General features: G+C 51.8%; 1 pseudogene; it reads left to right on the top strand.

The window, feature by feature from the left end:
• Window positions 1–363: 363 nt before the first annotated feature.
• Window positions 364–1,058, top strand: LOC136570440 (olfactory receptor 14J1-like; annotated as a pseudogene).
• Window positions 1,059–8,129: the final 7,071 nt, after the last annotated feature.

The raw sequence follows: 8,129 nt of genomic DNA, 5'->3' as shown, positions 1-8,129 counted from the left end.
GCTGATGAGGTTTCCCCACAGGCAGAGAAGTAATTTTGAGGGAATTCCTAAAATAAGTCCATAGGATTGACTCAAAGAGCTTCTGAATGTCTTGTTTCAACAGTCCACCATGCCCAGAGTGAAGAAATGTCCAGCAGCAGCTCCATCAGGCACTTCCTCCTGCTGGCATTGGCAGACACGCGGCAGCTGCAGCTCCTGCACTTCTGCCTCTTGCTGGGCATCTCCCTGGCTGCCCTCCTGGGCAACGGCCTCATCATCAGCGCCATAGCCTGCGGCCACCACCTGCACACGCCCATGTTCTTCTTCCTGCTCAACCTGGCCCTCAGCGACCTGGGCTCCATCTGCACCACTGTCCCCAAAGCCATGCACAATTCCCTCTACTCAGCATGTGCTGCACAGCTCTTTCTGTTTGTCTTCTTCATTGGAACAGAGCTTTCCCTCCGGATCATCATGTGCTACGACCGCTACGTGTCCATCTGCAAACCCCTGCACTACGGGACCCTCCTGGGCAGCAGAGCTTGTGCCCACATGGCAGCAGCTGCCTGGGCCAGTGCCTTTCTCAATGCTCTGCTGCACACAGCCAATGCATTTTCCCTGCCTCTGTGCCATGGCAATGCCCTGGACCAGTTCTTCTGTGATATCCCCCAGATCCTCAGGCTCTCCTGCTACAAATCCTACCTCAGGGAACTTGGGCTCATTGTAGTTAGTGCTTTTCTCTTATTTGGTTGTTTTGTGTTCATGGTTTTCTCCTATGTGCAGATCTTCAGGGCTGTGCTGAGGATCCCCTCTGAGCAGGGACGGCACAAAGCCTTTTCCACCTGCCTCCCTCACCTGGCTGTTCTCTCCTTGTCTGCACTGATATATTTGCCCACTTGAAGCCCCCCTCCATGTCCTCCCCATCCCTGGATCTGGCAGTGTCAGTTCTGTACTCGGTGGTGCCTCCAGCCCTGAACCCCCTCATCTGCAGCCTGAGGAACCAGGAGCTCAAGGATGGCATGAGAAAAATGATGACTGGATGCTTTTCAGAAGGAATGAAGGACCCCTTTTGTACAGCATAACATTTAGAATATAACTCATTACAGACTCAGTCTAGGTTTTCATATATTGATAGTGTTCTGGGTGGATAGTTTTGGTTTTCTTGTGATCATCATGATCACAACATAACTTTATTATTCATCCCTCTTCTATTTAAGTGTTTTCCTCTTGAATTTGACTCACAGATTTTTTAAATTGGGAATTGTGCTCTGTGGTTTTTAAACAAAATAAAAGACCCTGCTTCAAATGCTTTTTCTGCTACCCTTCCACTGAGACTTTTGTAAAAGCTGTGATGCTTTGCAGCACAGCAGCACAGACAGGGAGCACCGGCACGTGATCTTTTCAGAGCTGCTCTTGGCTCCTCCACACTCTCCTTTGGAGCCCTTGTTCTCTGAGGTCTGAGTGCTCTGGAAGCAGGGGGAGCAATGAGGGCTTTTGTGAGAGATCTGACCTCCACCCCAGCACTGCCATCAGCAAAGGGATCTCCTCAGCCCAGTGCCTGAAGGCTTCTGCCACAGTCTCTCTCAAGAACATGCCAAGGGATGGACTCTAAAGAGGCTCATTGTTCTCCCAAGGCTCAGTGGGATCAGATCAGGGTCCCAGTGTCACCTACAAGACACTCAGGTCTGGGTCAGGTTTTGCTTGTGGGTGGCCAGTGCCCATCAGATGCTGAATGGTCTGTGCTGAACCTTCCTGGGGCTCTGCAGCTTGTGCCAGGGCTGATGGCAGGGGAAGGTTTTCTCTACCTCCTCCTTTTACTTTGCAGTGCCTCAGTTTTCCGGGGCATCCTCATGATTTTCAGTGTCACCGGTGCCCAGATCCATTGTGTCTCCTGAGACACTCTGACAGAGCATTTTTTAAACACAGTCCTCCCCCCTGCTGAATCCTCTGACATACAGCCTGTGGAGCAGAAAGGATGGGCTTAGAGAGGCACTGAGAAAAGTGCTCAGGACAGCTGTGAGTGGGGGAATTACACACCAGAGTCACCCATCTAAACTGGCCCTCAGGACTGCGACAGCTGGACAGGGCTGTGTCCTGGGCACTCCTCTGGAAGAGCATTTTGGTGTCAGGGCTGTTGAGAAGGCTGGGCAGTGTCACTGTGGGACCTCTCTCAAACCCCTTGGAAAGGCCAGAGCCATCCCAGAGGGTCCTGGGCACTTGGGAAGGGCAGACATGGAACCAGTCTGCAAACAGGGCAGGGAGGGGACTGGGAGAGCCACAGCCTGGTCAGGATCAGCAGGGAAGGGGATGTGGCAAATCCTCCTGCAGCCATTCCAGGCACTGGCAGGACAGGGCAGGGACTGCAGAACCCACGTGGGAGGGAAAAGAAGGGGATGTTGTGTGCCCAGACTTCAGCCAGGCCTGGGACAGGGTCTTCTGTGGTCTCCTCAGAGCCAGACTGGAGAGAGCTGGGCTGAAGGAGTGGAACATGGGCTGGGTGGGAATTTGGCTGAACAGTGAGGGTCAAATGTCAACCATGGTACAGACTCCTCTTGGCAGCCACACCCTGGTGACATCCCTCAGTGACCAGCCCTTGACCACCACTGTGGAATATTTCTATTGTCTCTACAATGGCATGAAATGTACTTTCAATTCCTTTGTGGATGCTGCCAAATTGCAGGGAGTCTGTGACTGAACTCATCTAGTTAATGCTGACTGCAATATATAATTGGGCAAGATGACAGAGTTGGATAAATTTGTCTTGCTGTCAGGTGCCAAGCAAGCCACAAGAAACATCAGAAAAAACTGCATCAGAAGAAAGGCAGTTCAATAGGGAAAAACCCAAATCCAATGAAAAATACCTCCAAACTCAACCAAAAAAAAGGCACAGCAAGACCCACTAACAGAAGAAAAGAAAATCCTCAGGAAATCTCCTATCAGCAGAAAATGTTTGACCACCTTGTGGCAGGAGAAGATTCTGTATGTGTTGGTGCTGTTTTGAAAGAAAAATGTCTTAAAAATAAATTATTCCCTACCCCCCTTGCCCCTCTGCTTCTCTCAGGTGATTGCTGATCATGGTGTGACATGGAATGGAACATCCCTTGGGTCAGTCCAGCCCAGCTGTCCCATCCCTGTTCCCCAGGAACACTTGCCCACCCCAGGCCCATAGGTTGGGGGGGTTGCAGACGCCTCATGCGGGGCGAGCACTGAGACAAGGACAGGAGAACAGGACAACATTTACTCTTGTCAAGGACAGTCGAACAGAACAGCACGGCCTTGGAGAAACTGATTGAGGATGTGCCTCTGGCAAACAGAAGCCACACAAAATGCAAGCAGGATGCCAGCTCAGCTCTGCAAGGCTGACAAAACAGAAGTTATGCAGAACAATAATATTGCCCTTACTCAAAAGGAGGGGTCAAGGAACAGCCACCTAAAAAGGACACTGGATGTTGAAGACAAAACCCAAAGAACTATAAAAGGACTTGTGATAAGGGGTGCAACTATGTCAAATAAACTCAAAGGAAGTGGGGATAGCTAATGGATACGTAATCAGTGTGTGTGATAAAAACTCTGTTCATTCAATGCTCAGTGCACTCGAATGGAGGAAGGATGGCCCAAGTGACCACCATGCTGTAATAAAGAATACCTGCTTTCAAATACTCCAAACTCTGTTCAGAAGTTTCTATCCAATGGATTTCAGTATCAGTGGTGTCCTTGGCTCCATTATGCCCCACTCTTAGTTCTGTAATGTGAAAATGGTTGCTTGGTTCCTTAAGATTCCTCGGTGTCCCTGTGGTTCCCTTGGTTCCATGAGGCTCTGCAGTATCACAATGTCCCATAGTTTCCAGGAGCTTCTGGCCAATCAACCATGTCCTTTGTTCCAATGAGGCCCTGCAGTGTCACAATGGCCCCTTGGTTCCATGAGGTTTCACAATGTAACACGGTTGCTTTGATTCCAAGAGGTTCCCCAGTGTCACAACGGCCCCTTGGCTCCATGGGGTTCCACAGCATCAACATGGTCTCCTTGGATCTGCAGTATCTCCAAGGACCCTTGGTTCCACATGGCCCTGCTGTGTCACAGTGGGTCCTTGGTTCCATGAAGCCCCAGTGTATAACAATGGAATCTTGGTCCCGTGAGGTTCTGTACTGTCACAATGGTCTCCTTGGTTCTGGACTGTAACAATGGTTCCTTGGTTCCCTGAGGTTCCATGATGTCACAATGGTCTCCTTGGTTCCACGAGGTTCCATGATGTCACAATGGTCTCCTTGGTTCCACAAGGTTCCATGATGTCACAATGGTCTCCTTGGTTCCACAAGGCCTTGCTTTGTCACAATGGACCCATGGGTCCATGAGCTTCCATGATGTCACAATGGTCTCCTTGGTTCCACAAGGCCTTGCTTTGTCACAATGGACCCATGGGTCCATGAGCTTCCATGGTGTCACCATGGTCTCCTCAGATCCACATTGTCACAATGGACAATTGGCCCCATGGGCGCTGCTGTGTCACAATAAACCCTCAGTGCCATGAGGTTCTGTGGTGTCACAATGGTCTGCCTGGTTCAATGAGGCCCTGGAGTGTCACAATGGCTGCTTGGTTCCGTGAGCTTCCATAGCATCAACAATGGTCTCCTTGTTTCTGCAGTGTCATAATGGACCCTGGTTCCATGAGGTCCCTAAATGTCACTGGTCTCCTGGGTTCCATGTGGCCCTGCTGTGTCACCACGGCCCCTTGGTTCCATGAGTTTCTGTACTGTCAGCAATGGTTCCTGTGTTCCAATGAGGCCCTGCTGTGTCCCAATGGACCCTGGGTTCCATGAAGTTCTTCAGTGTCACAATTGCCCCTTGGATCCATGAGGTCCCACAGTGTCACCATGGTGTCCTTGGATCCACACTGCCATAAGGGACCATTGTTGCAGCTGGAATAGCTGCTAATAAAGCCCAGGGTAGGGAAGCACAAAGGGCCTTTGCATGGTACCCACAGATGTTTGATTCAGCCGTGCAGTGAGATGTTCAGGGTCACAAGGCAGGACTCCTGGGGGGAATCCAGGTTCCTGTCTCTCCAGAGGAAGGGGCTGATCAGTGCCATGGGGGCAGTACAAAGATGGGGCCAATGGGGGAATAGGGAGGGAGTGGCTGAGGCACATGGGACAAGGGGAAGGAGCCAATGGGGTCAAACAGCTTTTGAGGGAAGCTTCTTATGTCTCCCTAACCCAGGGAAGCCTCTCAGGGTCTCCACAGCTGCACAGTGTCAAAATGGCCCCTTGGTTCTTTTGGGCTCCTCAGGATCAAAGCGGCCCCTTGGCTGCATGATGCCCAGCTGTGTCACACTGGTCCTTTGCTTCCATTGGGCCCCACAGCGTCACAATTGTCCTCCCTTGGCTCCATGGGGCCCTGTAATGTCACAATGCTCCCTTGCTTCCGTGGTGTCACACAGTGCCACAATTGCCTTTGGCCTAGCACAGCATCATAGTGTCCCAATAGACTCCTTGGCTCCATGGAGACACAAAGTGCTACAATGGTCCCTTGGTTTCACAAGGCCTCAAGGTGTAAAAATGGCCTCCATGGTTCCATGAGGTCCTTCTGTGGAAAAATGGACTTTTGGTTCCATGATGCCCCATAGTGTCACAGTGGTCTCCTTGGTTCTGCACTTTAAGAATGCCCCCTTGGTCCCATGGAGCCCCACAGTGTCACTATTGTGCCCTTGATTCCATGAGGCCCTGCAGTGTCACAATGGCCCCCTTGGTTCCATGATGTCCCATAGCAGAGCAATGGTCTCCTTGGGTCCACAGTGTCACAATGGCCCTTTGGTACCCATGGATTCCAAAGGGCCATAATGGTCTCCATGGTTCCATGAGGCCCCAGAATATCCCAATGGACCCTTGGTTCCAAGGGCCCCACATTGTCACAAGGCTGCCACAGTGTCAGAATGGCCCCTTTGTCCCATGGAGCCCCACAGTGTCACTTTGGTCCCCTCGATTTCATGAGGCCCTGCAGTGTCACAATGGTTCCTCGGTTTCAATGGGTTCTGAAGGGCCATAATGGTCTCCATGGTTCCATGAGGCCCTGCAATCTCCCAATGGACCCTTGGTTCCAAGGGCCCCGCAGTGTCACAAGGCTGCCTTAGTTCCACAAGGCCCTGCAGTGTCACAGTGGCCCCTTGGCTCCATGAGGCAAAGCAGAATCAGAATGGCCCCTTGGTTCATGGAGCACCACGGTGTCACCATGGTCCCATTGGTTCCACAGGGCCCCTCAGTGTAACAATGGACCTTTGGTTCCATGAGGTTCCTCAGTGTCTCAGTGGCCCCTTGGCTCCATGTGGCCCCGCTGTGTCACAGTGCCAGGTGGTTCCATGAGGCCCCACAGTGTCCAAATGGTCTCCTTGGTTCTGGGAAGCCCCACAGAGCCACAAGGGACCCTTGGTTCCAGGAGGCCTTGCTGTATCACAATGGACTTTTGGTTCCAGGAGCTTTCCCACTGTCAACAATGGTCTGAGCAGTGCAGTGTCACCATGGATCCTTTGTTCCATGAGGTTCCAGAACATAACATGATCGCCTTGATTCCAGAAGGTTCTGCAGTGTCCCAGTGGACCATTGGTTCCAGGAGGCCCCACGCTGTCACAATGACCCCATGTCTCCAGAAGCTTCCACACTGTCAGCAATGCTCTCCTTGGTTCCATGAGGCCTTGCTCTGATACACTGGACTTTTGGTTCCAGGGGGTTCCACTGCATCACAATGGACCCTTTGTTCCATGGGGTTCCACAGTGTCACAGCTGACTCCTTGGTTCTGTCAGCCTCTGCTGTCACCAAAAGCCCAAAATATCAGAATAAGTCTCCATAACACTAATTTGCTATTAAAGAGGGTATCGTTTGTTGAGGCCTAATGTGTAACATGAAATAACTCCTAACCTTATGAGGACATGTAATTCTACCAGTGTGTTACAGTGGCTAAATATGAATTACAATTTACCCATTTCCATAAAACCCACCCCAAGTTCCGAGATTCACTCCTTGTTTTCTCTATCTTTTCACCCTTGAGCCAGATGTCTTCCTCTTCTCTTCCAAGCATCCTTGCAGGGAAAGCAGCCCCTGCATGCCTTGTTCCTGTGCTGAAAGTTCCCAGGCAGGGTAAAAATGGAATGAACCCTTTTGGTATCAGCCCCAGGCTTTGTGTGGGCAGGCAGAGGCAGGCAGGAGGCAGAGCTGCCAGCAAAGGAAGGGCCCAGCCAGGTGGGGCAGGCGGGGGATGCCGACAGCCTGCAGGGACAGAGGCGCAGGGCAGGGACACCGTAGGACAGCCTGGGCTGCACAGGGCACAGGCATGGGCAGCAGCTGCAAGACAGCCCTGCCAGAGCCAACTTGGGCAGCACTTTGGCCATGGCTGCTGGGCCTGGGCCTGAGGCAGGAGCAGGAGACAAGTGACCCTTGCAGGCCTGGGGCCTCATGGCCTCCTTGTCCCTGCTCAGCAGCCGGGCAGGGGCCGCCCCATGCTCCTGCCCTTGGCATTGCACATGCCCACATGCCAGGGCCCATCCCGGCAAGAGGCCTGAGCAAGGAGGGAGGGACAGGATCTGCCTGGCCAGGCCCTGGGGCTCAGGCCTTGGTCCTTGGCATTCCTCAAACACATCCAGCTTTGCTCAGCACCAGAGACACCTCGGCCTTGTTTGTCCCCAGCTGTCATCATTGCCTACAGTGTTCTGCTCTAACTGGAACCTGGGGACATTTTCTCAGTCGTGTCCCTCAGTGAGATCCATTAAAACTTCAAGAAACTTTGCAGTTTCAATTTAAGTTTGAGGTCTTGAGAGGTTTTTTGAAGACACTCTCAGGGACTGAGTCTGATGTAAACAACACCAAAGCTCTGAGAGAGTCATTAAAGTTTTCCTAGTCCAGTGATGGAGAAAGATTTCAAAAAACTTATCAGAAACAGACATTCCTATTTTAAACGATGTATTTTATTTTCTTTCTCTTTAGAGTAGAGACGATTGCAGCATTCTGTGATTGATATTGACCCAGGGTCTCTCCTCAGCAGCTCTGGCCTGCTCACAAAAGCTGTGCCTGGAGCTCTGACCCAGTGTGGACAACCTTGCTCCACATTGCCCAGCCCCATCCTGTCTGTCCTCACTGCCCTGGGACCTGCTGTGCTTGGAGAGCTGGC

This window comes from Molothrus aeneus, unplaced genomic scaffold, assembly GCF_037042795.1.
Source record: "Molothrus aeneus isolate 106 unplaced genomic scaffold, BPBGC_Maene_1.0 scaffold_34, whole genome shotgun sequence".
In the NCBI taxonomy this organism is placed as follows: domain Eukaryota; kingdom Metazoa; phylum Chordata; class Aves; order Passeriformes; family Icteridae; genus Molothrus; species Molothrus aeneus.
Note: the sequence above shows the minus strand (reverse complement) of the source record. Positions and strands in the feature narration are given on the sequence as shown.